Source organism: Grampus griseus (genome assembly GCF_964374135.1).
Source record: "Grampus griseus genome assembly, chromosome: 14".
NCBI classification, from domain to species: Eukaryota; Metazoa; Chordata; class Mammalia; order Artiodactyla; family Delphinidae; genus Grampus; species Grampus griseus.
In genome coordinates, this window is record NC_139008.1 from 7365562 (window position 1) to 7382363 (window position 16802).

The 16802-nt window shown below is 50.6% G+C and overlaps 1 protein-coding gene and 1 pseudogene across 3 annotated transcripts in view; one reads left to right on the plus strand and one right to left on the minus strand.

The window, feature by feature from the left end:
• COL26A1 (collagen type XXVI alpha 1 chain) overlaps positions 1-16802 on the plus strand; it is a gene marked incomplete at both ends in the record, with an annotated part of 174186 nt that overhangs the window by 15053 nt on the left and 142331 nt on the right. The gene's annotated exons all lie outside the window — the stretch shown is intronic.
• LOC309832201 (histone H3.3A-like) lies at positions 558-15237 on the minus strand (annotated as a pseudogene). The gene is made up of 2 exons: positions 15218-15237; positions 558-974 (listed from the first exon to the last, which is right to left on the minus strand). The product of its transcript is annotated as a histone H3.3A-like (transcript).

Here is a 16802-nt window from a genome sequence, read left to right on the forward strand (position 1 = left end):
TTATTTTTACAATTTTATTTATTTATTTTAATAGTTTGATGTATTTTAATAGCAAACTTACAGGAAGAGCACAGAAGACAGACAACATTAAAAACATGTACTTGCATATAGGACAACTCAGTTAGAAAAGTATAGTGAATGGATGGAATCTATTGTAGGATAAAAATGCTACAAACACCATTTAGTTGCAGTCAATAAGAAATTTACTTGTTTTAAAAAAATCCAAAAGAAATCCAAATACTGGCATTGTCCAGAAAAATTTGACAGGTTTATTTATAATTGTTATAAAGTTGAACTGCTGAAACTTGTTCGCTCAAACATTTTGACCTGCATTAATGCTTTATGTCCCCACATTTATATTAAAAATTCACACACAAATGAAAATGGAAAAGCTGCCATTACCTGATTTCTGTCCCCTATTTTTCCACCTGCAGTCATATTCTTAGGTACCTTTGGACCCCATGGGGGGGGAAAATCTAACATTCAGAACTACCAATAACAGGAAGAGAAATCTTTTTTCTTTTAAAGAATGAAATGTTTCCCATCATAGTCGATTCTTAAGCACCTTCTCCACGTATGCGGCGTGCTATAGCTGGATGTCTTTTAGCATAATTGTTACACGTTTGGCACGGATAGCACGCAGGCTGGGGTCTTCAAAAAGGCCAACCAGCTAGGCCTCACTTGCCCCCTGCAAAGCACCAATAGCTGCACTCTGGAAGCGCAGATCTGTTCGGAAGTCCTGAGCAATTTCCCGCACCAGGCGCTGGAAGGGAAGTTTGCAAATCAGAAGTTCAGTGGACTTCTGATAACGTCTGATTTCGCGGAGCGCCCCGGTGCCAGGCCTGTAACAATGAGTTTTCTTCACCCCTCCAGTAGAGGGCGCACTCTTGCGAGCGGCTTCTGTAGCCAGTTGCTTCCTCGGTGCCTGACCACTGGTCGCTTTGCGGGCAGTCGAGCCATGGTAAAGAGACCTCCTGACTTAACCCCACTTCTCCTTCCGCTGGAGCTCCGCGAGCTAGAGGCAGCGCTGGAGTTGGAGAGTGACAGCGGCGCGGCGGCAGCAGCGAACACAATTGAAAGATCTTGGGTGAATTTTAGAATCATCTTTTCTTGTTCTATGAAACATGCTGTTGGGATTTTGATCTAGGCTGTGTTGACTTAATGGATTAATAGAATTCAATGTTTATAATACTGTGTGTTTTTCAGTCTTTCTGCTCCATTTATCCAGAACTTGTTAGATTTATTCTTAGGCATTTTGTAGTTTTTATTGCTATCGTGAATGAGTTCTTTATGTTCCCTGACACTTTTAAATGTTGATGTCTGGCAAATAGGAAAGCTGTTGATTTGGGGTACGTTGATTTTATGTCCTGCTACCATAAGGCATTAAAAAAATTTTTTTGATGGTTTTTCAGGTGGCTCTCTTGGGTTTTTGAGGTAGAGAATCCTATAGTCTTCCAATGTGTGTGCGTGTGTGTGTATGCGTGTGTACGTTTGTGTGTATGCGTGTGTGTGTTGGTCACCGTGTAAGTCAACATCTTGGCTGACTTGGAAGAATGAGGCTTCATCTTTCTTACAAAGGATGGTGACGTAGAGGGCTCTGAGGAGAGAGAAAGGAAAGTGGGTTGTGGTTTGGTCTCCCCCAGAGTCATCTTCTCTGCTGCCTCTTCTCCTTGTTTACTCTGAAGAGAGGCAGACAATGTGTGGGTCCTGGACGCAGTTAGAAGATGATGGTATTATTTGCCTCACTTCTTGGTTTATAGATGGGATACTTTTGGAGTCCGAGGACCCAGGATTCACCCACCTTTCCCTCCCTCTCATCCCCCCTTTATTAAACAAATAGCCTAATAATAGACTGCGGTTTCTAGACTCCTTGTAGGGCCAATCATTCTGATGAGGCTAAATTATTTCTGCCATTATCACGCATCTGCCCTCTCCTTCCCCATCAGTCACAACTTATTCTTCCTGAAAACAGCCCTGGTCCTAGACCATGAGCTGTCAGCTTCTGTTTGGTCTCTTTTTCTCTAACAAAGCCAGCATCTGTTTGAAGCGGGTGGGGAGGCAGATGCTGAGCTGGGAGTGGGGAGCATGTGAATTCCTCCCTCCCCCCACCCAGCTTGTCCTATGCCGGGAAATGCAGTTAAAATGAAAACCAAGGGCCATCTTGTTTAGCAGAGTCAAGAACATGAACCTATGTCCTTCTACACTGGTGCTCAGGTAGATGGTGTTCCCTGAAAACCACAGGTGGCCCAAAGCATGCCTAAGGCGAGAGAGCAGTGTTTCAGGCTGGCGTGACACTCTTTTATAGCCTGATGCCAGCTGCATTTTAGTCCCTGCGTTAGCTGTCCAGTTGCTTCGTATGGACTGGGGCTGGCCGTGTGGGCCGACTCTGGTCCTCTGCACCCGTTGGTGGGGGACTCACAGGGACAGCTAAGACTGAGTCACAGCTGTGTCCCAGAGAATACAGAGGGCCAAAGTCATCAGTGCCTGGGATCTTGACACATCCTAGCAGGGAAGCTTCGGGGGGCCTGGGATTGTCTGCCTTGGTTATCGCCATATCACTGGAATCTGCCCATATGGAGCCAGAAATAGGTGATAAAGCCAAGTAGGTTCATGCTGGGTGGGCATGTGCCATCTGTGAGTAGGCAGGCAGGTCAGTTTATAAAGGTTCAGCCAAGTTGGGCTGCGGTGGGTGGTCCCCAAAACACAGACCTAATGATACTCAGAACTTTGGAGTCGGGCAAATTGACATCAGAACCGTGGCCCCTTGTCTCGCTGTGGGCAAGTTCCTGTTACCTTGCATCAGTTTACACATCTGTGAAATGGGACTAATCCTAGCCAGTTCCTGTGGGAGCATTCAGTGAGCTGTTTGAATCAGGGCTGTGTGTTCTACTTGGAATCTAGAGTGAACAGTGGCCCCTGGGGTGGATTGTTCTGCCTTCTGGATGGCGGAGCACCTGGCCGTGTGGCTGCCACGGGCAGCTTTCCCCAGGTCCTGTCCTGGTTTGCTTTATTCTTGTTTCATGTGCTTGTCCTGCAGCTGGACTTCGAGCCCCTTGGGGTCAGGATCCCCATCCTAGATGGCTTTGTCTGCCCCAGCAGGTAACCCGGGGCTGAGCATGGAGCATGGGCTCAAACAATCCCTTATTGATTCAACCACAGCCCAACTGGGACACCACAGTTGCTTTCTAGGCCAAGAAGTCCAAGTCACTCAGGATCCTGGAGTTGCATTCTAACCTGGAATGAACCAGGGAGTGAACAGGGGCTCGCTGGGCCATGACGCAGTGTGAGGGTCCAGGCACTGCACGAGCAAGGGGTTTGGAAGGAAAGCTCAATTCCCTGGCTGGCCGTTGGCAGGGAGGCGGGAGGGCTGGAAGTTGTCTGCCTGCTGGCCCGGGGCAGCTGCATGTGGGGACAGCTGTCTCAGCTTCGGACATAGGATCTGCCCCAAGATTAATAACAGAGCCTGGCCATGCCCGTGGGGAGCAGAGAGGGGCTTGGGTTACCGCGCACCAGGAAATTCGCCTGCCCCACTGACAGTGGGTGGGTAGCCGGCAGGATGGATGGGCTCTGGGGGCTGGGGGGTGTCTGGGCAAGACAGCTCAGTGCGGGCCCAGCCAAATGCACCCCGATGGGATGCAAGCTGACCCTCCCAAGGGCCGCTTTCTTTCCGCTGGACCCGAAACCGGCAGGAGCTGATCTCCAAGAATTATGTGAAGCGTTGGGAATGGAAACCAAATGTTGGTGTCAGGTAGAGAAAGCTGATGGAAGCTCTCGGCCCAGCAGGCCTGGGAGCAGCAGGGGTTGGGGCTCCGGTGGCCAGCACAGATGTTTAGGTGAAAGGGGGCCTGACATCTTCTTTTAAAAAAGGTTTATTTTCCCCCTGATTATATTTATCATAGACCATTCGGAAAATATGGAAAAGTGGAAAGAAAGAAATCATTTATAATTCCATTTTTGTAGGTTTAAAAATTTAAATTCTTTTTATTGTGATAGAATACACACAACTTAAAATTTACCACCTTAATCACTTTTACATGAACAGTTCACTAGCATTAAGTGTATTCACATTGCTGTGCAACCATCACCACTATCATCTCCAGACCCTTTTCATCTTGCAAAACAGAAACTGCAACCATTAGACACTAACCCCCCATTTCCTCCTCCCTGCCGCCCCTGGCAGCTGCCATCCTACCTTCTCTCTCTATGGTTTTGACTACTCTAGGGACCTTGTATAAGTAGAATCATACAGTATTGGTCCTTTTGTAACTAGCATATTTCACTTAGCATAATATCCTCAAGGCTCACCCATGCTCTAGCATGTGTCAAAATTTCCTCCATTTTTAAGGCCGAATAATGTTCCATCGTCTGGGTGGACCACATTTTGTTTATCCATTCATCTGTTGATGGACACTTGGGTTTCTTCCACCTTCTGGCTGTTATAAATAATGCTGATAAGGACATGGGCGTACACATTTCTCTGAGTCTCTGCTTTCAATTCTTTTGGCTAGATACCTAGAAGTGGAATTGCTGGGTCATATGGTAGTTCTATTTTTAACTTTTTTGAGGACCCATCATACTGTTTCCCATGGTGGCTGCACAATTTTATGTTCCCACTAACAGAGCAAATGGGTTCCGATTTCTCCACATCCTTACCAACACTTGTTATTTTGTAAATTTTTTTGGATAGTCGTCATCCTAGTGGGTGTAAAGCGGTGGTTTTGATTTGTATTTCTCCAGTGATTAGTGATGTTTAGCATCTTTTCACGTGCTTATTGGCCATTTGTTCATCATCTGTAGAGAAATGTCTATTTAAGTCCTTTGCCCAATTTTGAATCAGGTTTTTTTTGTTGAATTGTCAGTGTTCTTTATATATTCTGGATATTAACCCCTCATCAGATATATGATTTGCAAATATTTTCTCCCATTGTGTGGGTTGCCTTTTCACTCTGTTGACTGTGTTCTTTGATGCATAAAAGTTTTAAATGTTGATGTAGTTCAATTTATCTATATTTTCTTTTGTTGCTTGTGCTTTTCATGTCATATCCAAGAAATCATTGCCAAATCCAGTGTCAAGAAGCTTTGGCCCTACATTTTCTTTTCTATTTTGCCCTAGGAGTTTTATTCTTTTAGGACTTACATTTAAGTCTTTGATCTATTTTGAGTAAATTTTTGTAAATGATGTAAGGTAAGGGTTCAATGTCATTCTATTACAACGTCATTCTATTACAACGTCATTCTATTACGTGTGTACAATTTTCCCAACACATTTTGTTGAAAAGACTGTCCTTTCCCAATAATTCCATTTTTGAGAGCCATATTTCTTTTGGTATTTGCTGTGTACTTGCATATATATATATATATATAATTTTGCACAGTTGAGATCACACAGGATTTGTTAAGGAGGAAAGTCAATATATTTAGTCTTGGGTCCTGCCTTTTTTTTTTTTTTTTTTTTTTGGTGGTATGCGGGCCTCTCACTGTTGTGGCCTCTCCCGTTGTGGAGCACAGGCTCCGGACACGCAGGCTCAGCGGCCATGGCTCACGGGCCCAGCCGCTCCGCGGCATGTGGGATCTTCCCGGACCGGGGCATGAACCCATGTCCCCCGCATCGGCAGGCGGACTCTCAATCACTGCACCACCAGGGAAGCCCGGGTCCTGCCTTTTAACACATTCACCTGGAAGCCTCAATGAAGTGGTCTTCAGTCATTATGTAGGTATTCCAGATGCCCAGGGTTTAGCAGGGACTGTTAAACGGTTGCTGAGTGTGCAGAAATGGTTCAGAGAAGGTCACTGTCTTCAAAGTCCAATAGAGGAGACTAAATGAACAATTATCACAGGAGGTCTGGAGTCACAAAAGTCTGGACAAAGGGATACAAGGAAACAGAGGCAGGAGCAATGTGGTACCCAGGACAGCTGGGGAGGCTTCCCAAAAGGGGTGACATTTGAGGTGCCTCTGGAGGAAGAAGAGGCAGAGATGGGGAAGACGGAGGACAAGGAGTGAGCAAACGCCCAGCAAGTGGGTGGGAGGGGACCTGGCATGGTGTGGCCCTGGGTTCTGAGAACGAGAGACAGAAGCAAGGATGGAGGTGAGCATGGTTCATCCTGGGGGCCATGAGGAGCCTCTGAGTTCTGGAAGGATTGGAGTGGAGTGATGTGGGCCACCAGATATGACGCCCATCAGAGCCTTGCAGCCATATAGAGTCAGGGGCTCATGCTATGTCACCAGTCTGCAGAGAGATGAGTACAACTTGGCAAATGGTAAAATGGTAAAATGGCAAATGGTAAAACCTTCTGGAGAATATCTCACCAGTCACAGTTCACCACCCCCCTCTTTCAAGGCCTGTGTAGGCTGAGGCATAATGTAGCACAGGGGAGGTGATCTTGCCTGGAGCTTTGTTTCTGAGGGTAGTATAATTTGATGGCCAAGGATCTGACTCGTAGTTTGAGTCCTGCCTCTACCACCTGCCAGCTGTGTGACCTAGGAGAAACCATTTCTTCTCCACAAGCCTCGATTTCCTCATCTGTAAAGTGGGGACAACCATCATATCTACCCCAGAAGTGGACGAGAAGATTTATAATAGACTTTATCACATTAGGAATTATTATTATTTTTTAAATTAATTAATTAATTTTATTTTTGGCTGCATTGGGTCTTTGTTGCTGCGCATGGGCTTTCTCTAGTTGTGGCAAGTGAGGGCTACTCTTCATTGCAGTGCGTCGGCTTCTCATTGCGGTGGCTTCTCTTGTTGCAGAGCAAGGGCTCTAGGCACGTAGGCTCAGTAGTTGTGGCACACGGGCTCAGTAGTTGTGGCGCATGGGCTTAGTTGTTCTGTGGCATGTGGGATCTTCCCGAACCAGGGCTCGAACCCGTGACCCCTGCATTGGCAGGTGGATTCTTAACCACTGTGCCACCAGGGAAGCCCCGGAGGAGAAGATTAAACAAGAAAAGTCTTTAAAGCACTTGGTATTATCCATCTTGGATCATGTGTTTTAACTTTTAATTTCATTTGTAAACTTTTATGAAAGTTGCATATGTACATAGTTTCAAGAACCAAATAGTTCTACAAGGCTTAAAATGAAAAACAACAGCCCTCCCTCATCCACTTCCTTTCTCATGTTCTCCAGAGACAACCACTCCAACTCTTTTAACTTTTCATATTTTTAGTATTTGCACCCACATCTCTAAGATACGTAGTTACATTGCTACAGCTTGATTTTTCTGTTTCGGGCATTAGGTATCAGTTTTCCACTATGAAAGGTGAGAGTGGAGCATCTTCCACACGCTGCCCTCCCCTTCACACACATTTCCTGTGCCCTCATTTTCCCAAGACACTTTATGTCACAATTCTAGTTAGCACAATACTCAGGTCTTACATTTTATGCCAAGTGATAGCTGAGCCATGCAGTGTACTATGATGGCTTTTCCTGAACACATTTTTGACCCTTCTTGTTTTTGTTCACTTAGCTTTTCTGTGTTTTTATTAATTCATCTCCAAACTCTCTCCCAGTTGTGCAGATTTCCTCCCGACACTTCATGAGATATTCCATTACTTTCATCTTCTTCCAGCAATTGCTCCTTGAACCTCTGATCTGCTGCGATCTGGGCAGGTAGAAACCTACAATTTTGGGATTGCTCTTCACCAACAGCCTGGGGATTTCCTTTGCCCCAAGCTTCCTCCCTGTATTGGGCACCCTCTTTCCTACAGTTCATATCCACTCTTTTGGGTTTGCTCCCTCATTGTGATGGAACACATCCTCCAGTAGCTTTCTGAGAAAAGGTGGCATGTTTATGAGGCTTCAGGTTAGGTGTTCTACCCAAGAGCCAAGGCTGAGACATTTATATATTTCTCCTGCCTGCCTTGTACACGGGGCTTTACACCAGGGTCTCCCACTGACTTCCCATCATCCTCAGGTTAGACTGCCAGGGATCCACAAACCCAGCAATGTGAGCTTATCCCTCTGAATTCATACATTTTATTAGTTTCTGGCCTCTTACAAATTCCTTTCCTTTCTCTCCAACTTAGCCATGCACTCAGTAATATGTGTTTTTGATATTTTAACCAGCATCATTAGTTGTGCTGAACCAGGAAGGATTTTGCGCACAAGATAAGGGCCTTGGGTGGGGAAGGGGAAGAGGGACCATCTGGGGAAGATAAGAACCAGAGCCTTTCTTCAAAGGCCACAGAGAAAATTGCCTGTAGGGAATTCACACTCAAACGCTCCAGGTGGGCCTATGAGTGCCAGGAACTATGGAGGTGACTGAGGCAAAGTCAACTTTGCTGGTCCAGGGGCTCATAGGGGTCAGACACCCCCTGGGAGCAAAGACCCAAACTTCAGCCCAGTCACAGGTGCAAACAACCGGGGACAAAAGCAAGGGACAAATAAGTGCACGCACAAGTGAACGCCTGACCCACCATCTTCCGGGAAACTGAGGCCCTGGCCTCACCTCTCCTCAGGGGCAGGTCTGTAATTCCGAGGGGTCCTGGAGCAAAATCCTCTTCTGTGCTTTGTTCCCACCAGACCAGCTTTCCAGAAGCCACTTTAAAGAAGCCACAGAGGCCACCAGCTTTAGGGGTCTTGCTTTTTCCTTTGAAGTGGGAGTGGGCGGAGAAGGAGTTTTCCAGAAAATTCCTTGAGGCAGCCTCAATGTAAATATCTGGTGAGATCTTAGGAATTGGGAACTGCTTCTCTGGGGCCGGGAAGCTGAGGGCCCGCTGCAGAGGGCTTGGGTAGAGGGGTGGGAAAGGGCCTGGCCAGCTGGGGCCTCCCACACACCCCCAGAGCTCCGCTCCCCTCTCTCCTCCCCTGTGGCTCCAGGATTCCCTCCGAAGAGCATCCCCCCTCTGTAGGTCTCCTCTTTGGCCTGTGCCCTTTGCCCCCACCCTGCCTCTCCAGCCTGACCTGCTAACCAAAGCCTTCTGTGCGAGGTCAGCGCTGCCTGGCGGATGCCTGGGGGATGGGGAAGCAGAAGGGAAGGGGGATGGGGAGAGCCCCAGCCTTCAGAGCCGGAGCAGACGGCGAAGAAAAGAAGCTTGTTTTCCTCGCCGGGGGTCCGGTTCCAGTACAAGAGGGGAGTTTCTCCAGTCTCGGGAGTTTGCTTGCACACAAGCGCACGTGGGAATGTGTGAGTGGGGGGGGGTCACCCCCTTTTTGCTGGAAGTGCTGGGGCCTGCTGGGGATTCTGGTTGTTGTTTACCTTCCTCAAGGCCTGACTCTGTCTGGGCTGTGAATTCATCCCGGGCAGGGGCCGTGACCCACCCCCCCAGTTCCTGTGTACCCTGGGGGTGTGTCGGCACAGATCTGGTTGAGTGACAGCTGGTCCCAGGAGACTTCAGGCGGACAAGAGAGTCTTCGTCTTCTCCAAGGCTCTCTGGGGGAGGGAGCGATCTCTGCATGTGGACCCAGTTCTAGAGGACTTAGAGCTTAGAGACAGCGTCTGTCCTGCTCACTGAAGTCCCTGGAACATCGTCGATGCCTGATTACAAGGGCAAACACTTCATTTGTGCTTATTCTGTGCCAGGCGGTCTTCTTCCTGTGTTACATATATTGACTCTTTCCTCACAATGACCCTACAGGTTAGGCGCTGGTATTATCCCCATTTTCTAGGTAGGGAAACTGAGGCCCAGGGAGGGAGAAGTCACTCTGGGCTTCACAGCAGAGCTGGGATGTGGGAGGCGGGTGCCGAGGCGGGAGAGTTCTCCAGATTGGGGGAAACGGCAGGAGCAGAGGCGCCCCGAGGGCAGCGGGTCTGGCCCTTTTGAGCCATCCGCACCCACCCCTGCGTCCTGTCTGTAGGCACCTTCCAACAGTTCCTTTCTTTTCGTATCAGTTGTTTTGTACTGCACGCCTTCTGTATTAACTAGGGACCAAGTTTCCCAAAACCAGGCTTATGGTCACATCTGGGAACCCCGGAAAGGTGGCAAAGGTCTGTGACCCAGTTCCCACTTGTCTGAACTGCACCTCCCTCCACAGGCCTGGTGTGGCCACCACTCGGCTGTGTGGCCTGGGGCCAACTCTGCGTAGGAGGTGGAATAAAAGCCCCCAAAGATGTCCACATTCTACTCCCCAGAGCCTGTGAATATGTTACCTCACGTGATAAAAGCGACTTTGCAGATGTGACTAAATGAACGCTGTTGAGGTGGAAGATGTTCCTAGATTCCAGGTGAGCACAAGCTAATCACACCGCCCTTCTAAGAGGGAGGCAGCAGGGCAGACGTGACGATGGAATTAAGAGATCAGAGTGATGTGAGGAAGGGGCCTTGAGCCAAGAACTGCAGGCAGCCTCCTGGAAAAGACGCGGGACAGATTCTCCCCTAGAGCCTCCAGAGGGAGCCAGCCCCATCAACGGCAGCCCCGCCGACACCTTGACTCCAGCTCAGGGAGACTGATTTAGGACTTCTGGCCTCCAGAGCTGTAAGATAATAAATGTATATCATTTTACATTGCTGAGTTGATGGTAATTTGTTACAGCGGCCCTAGCACACCAACACACCATGCCCCCACTCTGAACCACAGTCTCTTCATCTGGAGAATGGTCACAGCACCCACGTCCTGACTCCAAGGCTCTGGGGGTCAGAAAGCAGGAGACCTTCCATTCTTCTGGGCTGTTGCTGGAACTTTCTGTCACCTAAAGCAGGTTTCTGCCCATCAGCGGATGAATGGATAAAGAACACGTGGTATTGATGTGCAGTGGAATATTATTCAGCCTTTAAACAGAAGAAAATCCCGCCATTTGTGACAACATGGATGGAACTGGAAGACAGAATACTGAATGAAATAGGCTCGGTGCAGATGGACAAATACTGCATGAGGCCACTTACAGGAGGGACCTAAACTAGTCAAATTTATAGAAGCAGAGAGTGGAATGGTGGGAGGAGGGGCAATGGGGAGGTACTAGTCAAAGGCTACAAAGATGAGTAAGTTCTAGAGATGCTGTGTAGTTAACAATGCTGTAGTGTGTGTTTAAAAATTTGCCAAGAGGGTAGATCTTGTGTTAAGTGTTCTTACCACAGAATAATAGTAATAATAATCATGATAATAAGTAGGGCAGGAGGAAACTCTTGGAGGCAATGGATATGTTTGTGGCATAGATTGTAGTGATCGTTTCCCTAGCGTATCCTTGCCTCTGCATTCATCAAGTTGGATCCATTAAATATGTACAGCTTTCTGTATGTCAGTCATACCTCAATAAAATGGTTTAGAAAAAGAAAACAAGCGGGTTTCCAGACCTCACTGTTGTGAGGTCTCTTCTGGAGGGGAGAGACCCTCACCCAGAGGAATTCTAACCAAAGGCTCTGCCATCCCACCACAGGCCTGATTAAAAGAAGCCTTTCTAGCAGGAAAACTGCACGTCATTAGTTTTCAGCTTTTTCTTGTGTGAACGACCGTTGGGAGGCCTGGTTCACAGCATCCTGCAGCTTGGGATGCATTTAATTTTCTCTCTTGATTCCATGGCAAAACCCACAAATAGGGGTGCAGTAGCCTGGTCCTGGCGGCCGCGCTCCTGGGACGGACGAGCTGCAGGTGGAAGGGCCTCCTGCGCTGCCCTGTGGGAATCACCTGTCTGCGGGCGTTCCTGGAGGGACAACGGCACTGCAGAAACAAACCAAGAACTTGAAAGTGCGTCTCTCTGCCGGATGCCAGGGGAAAGGGGCAGTTCTTCTCCGATGATTTTGTGTCTTTCTTGTGGCCGGCCCTGTGGTGCCTGGAGGACTTGGGCAAAGCCGCCAGATGAGAGGGGAAAGGTGAGGGGAAGGTGGGCTGCCCGAACAGGGGGACATCTGCCTTCAGTCACAGCGAAGAACAAAGTGGGGCTGAGGAATTACATTGGACCACGCTTCTCTGGAGGCTGCAGCCTTCGGGTGGGGTCTCAGCCCTGGGGTCGTGCACACAGGGGCTCTGGGGAAAACCTTCTGGAACTTAGCTGTGTTCACGTCCTGCCCTTGCTTACAATCTGTTCTGAGCGCTCCCCCGGCCTCGGGCCAAGGCTGGAACCCCGAGGCCACTCCAGCCGCATACAGCTTCTCCGGCAATTCTAGCGCTTTCAAGCTTTTGCAAGTGACCATCCTGCTCATGAAAGTTCCTCAGCCCCGGCTCGGAGTCAGGCTGATGCTGCGGGTCCTTCCCCTCCGCCCAGGCTGGTGTGCATCCTGGGAGGGACCTGGGAGGCCTGGACCAGTGGCAGCAGGAGTGGGAGGGTGATGTAGCAGCCCAGTGGGTGCTCAGGAGACAGCATAAAGCCCTGGTGCAGGCGAGGGGGCCGGGATGCTGGGGATGGTGCTGTTTGCCGGACGAAGGGCCGAGGTGTGGGGAAGGGGAGTCGGTTTGGTGTGATGCTGGGTTTGCATCTGAGGCTGGGGAGGGTGCAGTGCCCGGACGTCCTGGAGAAGATGACCGGGGGCCTTCCCCATAGAGGTCTGGAGTGGACGAGCTCCCTCCAGGCGGGCATAGAGGGAGACGCGGGAGGGTTCATGGGATCTGCAGGACCCCGACATCTAGATGAGGCTCAGAGAGGGCGGAGGAGGGGAGAAGTTGACAGGGTTCCGAGAGTCAGGAGGGGAGATTTGGGAGACAGGGACTGAGGCGCGGGCGTGTGGACTCCTCTTTTGAGAATTGCGACCCCGAAGAAGAGGAGGAGAGAGAAGGATGAGCCCTGGGCATGGGGACCCGGATCTGGTGCGAGAGCCTGGAACATGCAGGTCACTGGAGTAAGATCCAGTGGAGAATGGACATGAAAGCATGGAATATATAGGGGTTGGGGGGTGGGGGGACACCTGGCATGGCCTCCTGATCCCAGGTCAGCTGAGAGGCCACCTGCTTCCAGGTGAGTGGGAGGGGAAGACTCAGCCCTGGTAAGCCTGGAGGACGCTGGGGAAGAAGCCAAGGCAGTGTGCGCCTGTGGGCTCAGCGTTCCCAGTGGATTGAGAGGTGGGCGGCCTGCAGGTGCGGGGAAAGGAGAGGAGGGGAGGGGAGGACAGCAGAGCATCTTGGTGGGGGACCAGGGAAGACTGAGCTGCCACCAGCATGGAGGGCCCTGGGGGGGGCCAGGCAGGACGTGGCTCTGGGGGCTCAGAGTCCCTGGGCAGTGGGGCAGGGCCGGGGCGGTTTGACCTTACCATCCCTCCCCGGCAGAGCCAGGCATCTCCTCCTCAGGGCTCCCGCAGCATCCCAGGTCCTGGCCTGTTCTCATCACCTGCCTCCTATTTCTGTGGCCCTTCACATTGTCTGTGTCCTTCCCCCAGATCGCAGATCTCCTTCCTGCTCTGTCAGCCAGTGACCACGTCAGGGGCTGGTGCCTAGAGAGGGCTTAATAAAAGTTAATGGACGGGGACTTCCCTGGTGGCGCAATGGTTAGGAATCCGCCTGCCAGTGCAGGGGACACGGGTTCGAGCCCTGGTCCGGGAAGGTCCCACATGCCGCGGAGCAAATAAGCCAGTGCGCCACAACTACTGAGCCTACGCTCTAGAGCCCGCGAGCCACAACGACTGAGCCTGAGTGCCACAACTACTGAAGCCTGCACGCCTAGAGCCCGTGCTCTGCAACAAGAGAAGCCACCACAGTGAGAATCCCATGCACCGCAACAAAGAGTAGCCCCCGCTCACCGCAACCAGAGAAAACCCGCGCGCAGCAATGAAGACCCAACGCAGCCAAAAATAAATAAATAAATTTATATTAAAAGAAAAAGTTAATGGACCAAATGGCTTAGAACCACCCTCAGGAGCTCAGAGTGTCTTTGCTCTGGAAGCCGCAGTTAGACGGGGTGAGTGGACAATGGTTCACTTCTGTGCCTGACGTGCCCCACACGCTGGCTCTGCTTTGCCGGAAGTTCTCTCCGAGCCCCTGGCTGGGGGATGACTTTGGAGACCCAGGTGTTTGCAGAACTACCTGCCTGGAAAGGATGTAGGGCTAAGGCTTTCCCTGACACCGCCAGTCCTGTGGGTGGTAGAAGCCTGGCCCCGGCCGGCTGGAGGACGTGGTACCTTGCTCGGCCAGTCCAGTTTCCCAACTGTTCTGGCTTCTGGGAGAGAGGCAGTGTTGCTCGGGCCCTTCTGCCGAGGTGGGGGTGATGGCCTCTGTAATAGTCCCCCAGCTCTGATGCTGCCTTGTGAGTTCCATCTGCTGCTGAGGAGGAGGCAGAGGCCCAGAGAGGGATGGGGCCTGTACAAAGTCACACAGCAATTCCTACAGCTGGACCCCCCAATCCAGAGCTCTGGAAGCTCCTGTGAGGAAGACCCCTGGAACCCACTGGCTGATCTCAGATGGAAAGGGCAGGATCCGCTGTTGTCTACCCATGTTTCCCGGCTACCTGCTGGAGGGGTTAATGGGCCATCCATGAGTAGTGCTGATAGCAAGATACCTCTAAGAGGCAGACTTGAGAAGTGGTGATCCCAACGAAAAGGCAGACTTCACAAACGGCAGAATGTCATTCGGAACACTGCACTCATTCTCCTGGATTTTGCCCTTTGCAGGGGAATTGAGGCATTCCTTAGAGACTCCGACAGCTGTGGGTTTCTGGGGTGTCATGGGCCACCCAGCTGGGCCTGGTGTTTAGAGCCGGAACCCCTTTCCTTTGGAAAGGGATGCAGGTCCAGAAGGTGTTCTGCTCACAGGAGACTCGCTTGGTTGTAATTGTGTGTGATCCTCGGCGGGTATCAAATACCAAATTCCACAGTCAGTCCCTTTCAGCCGTCACATTCCTCAGATTCTTATCAGTTTTTTTTTCCTCAAGTGAACACTGGGAACCACTCTCCCCGCTGATTGCAGAAGGAGGGGAGAAAATTAAAAACAGGAGTCCTGGCTTTCGTCCCCGACTCTGCCACCAGCTCGCCATCCACCTTGGGTCCTTCCCTTCTTTTCTCACCTGTAAAGAGAAGGGGTTGGGACAAGATGCTCTCTGCAAAATCTCTTGTACAAAGCTTTCGTAATCCTCCATCCAAGTCCATAGCAAGATGCCGTCTGGAAAATACACCTAAACAACATTCCGACTGCTTCACCAAGCAGGAGAATTTTCCAGCACATCTGCAGTGGTGGGAGGTTAGGAGTGGTGGCCTTTCCATGTGTCCCCTCCCTCACGGGGCACCGTTCCTTCCCCTGAATGTTGCAGCAGAGATTCTCAGAGATGGGCATTCTGAGTTCCAAGGGGCTGAGCCCTCAGGGGAATGTTCCAGTAGTTTTCATCTCCTTGCCCAGCAGTCTGCTGTATGGCCTTTGGCCGTACCTGTTGGTAGCAGTAGGCATGGCGGTCACTACCACTGATTCTCCTTTACAAGTGACAAACTGCTTACACATTCATTTATTTTTGTGGATCCCAGACTGCATGTTATTATTCCCAGTATAGAGAGGAGGCCCCAGAGGCTCAGGTGCCATGAAGCCCGTTCAGCTAGGCAGGGCAGAACCAGGACTGGAGCCCGGCTCTCCTGACCCGCCCACATCCTGGGCACTTTCCACATCCCATAGTGTGTGGGGTCACGCAGCTAGTCAGGGGCCTTGCATGAGGCAGGGGCTCCGTGGACATTTGTGCAAATCGGCGAGTGATGCCCCCTCGGCCCCGCCATGCAGGGCCAGCGTCTTGGTTGGCATTCAGCAGTAGGAGTCTTGGGGCACATGCTATGCTGATGTTTATGGAAGTGAAACATTTATATCCCAAGGATCCTAAAAGCCCAAACCAAGGAGGTGGTCAAGCCAGAGCATCTGACGCTCACAGACCCGGATATAGTCTCTGAAACTGTCCATCATCTAGTGGAGCAAAAACATGCAGATACCATTGGGTGAAGAGCAAAGTCTTCCTTTGTCCCAGAAAAGATAGAGCTAGTTCAGGATCACGATTATATTTCCATTATGAAGTACAATCAACGGAAGTGCTCAGTAAACGTTACTCATCCCCGCAATGAGTCAGCAAGGTGCCGTGCCTTTGTTCTGGACCTGCCAATGGTCCTCGTGTCCACTGGGGCACCGGGATGCATTTGGTCGGTGAGTGACCTCTGTGGAAAGCAGAGCTTTCCTGTGTCCAAGATCACGACAGGATCTAGCAGCGTCTTTCTCAAAGACACAGTCCTTCGTGGTCTTTCTCAAGTGCACCGTCTCTCAAAACCACCTACTGACTCAGATTCTGTGAAGACGGGCCCCAGGAGTATGCATGCGTAACAGGTTTCCGGGTGATGCGGAGGAAGGAAGGTGACCCTATCCACTTGAAGGAAGTTGGAAGCTAAAGCAGGAGTAAGAGTAACGTATACGGAGCGCTTACGATGTGCCAGGTTCAGGGGTTCTCGTGGAAAGTGCTGGTCATGGGACCACAAAAGTGCTTAGCCAGAGGGCATCTCAGCACGTGGTCCTCATAAACGTGGGCAGGAACGCTGACCCCATGCAACGCGTTTGGCCCCATCTTCTCACAACTTGTGGCAAAATGCTCAAAACCACATGGTCTGTTCGGCCAAATCATATACTCCCTTAGCTGCCCTCCTCTGAATGGGTAATTCAACCCCTAAGTAGCTGATGTTCTGTGCAAGGCTCTCTCCAGCCTCCTCGCAGTGGGGGGAGGCCTCAGGAATTCTCAGCTGTGGAAGGTGCTAGAGGATGAATGCAGACAATAATTAAGTGGGAGGAAGCCCAGAGGCTGCCTCTGGCACAGCCGTGCTCCCGGGGCCTGCCGGCTCTCCAGCCCCCCCCACCCCACGCAAATCTGCATTCGCCCTCCAAGCCTCCGTGCGCGCGGGACCCTGGAGTCTGTGCCATCGCCCTCCTTTTTTACAGAAACGTTTGGTCAGTTGCCGCGGGGCTTTCGGATCAACATCTTTACCTCTAAA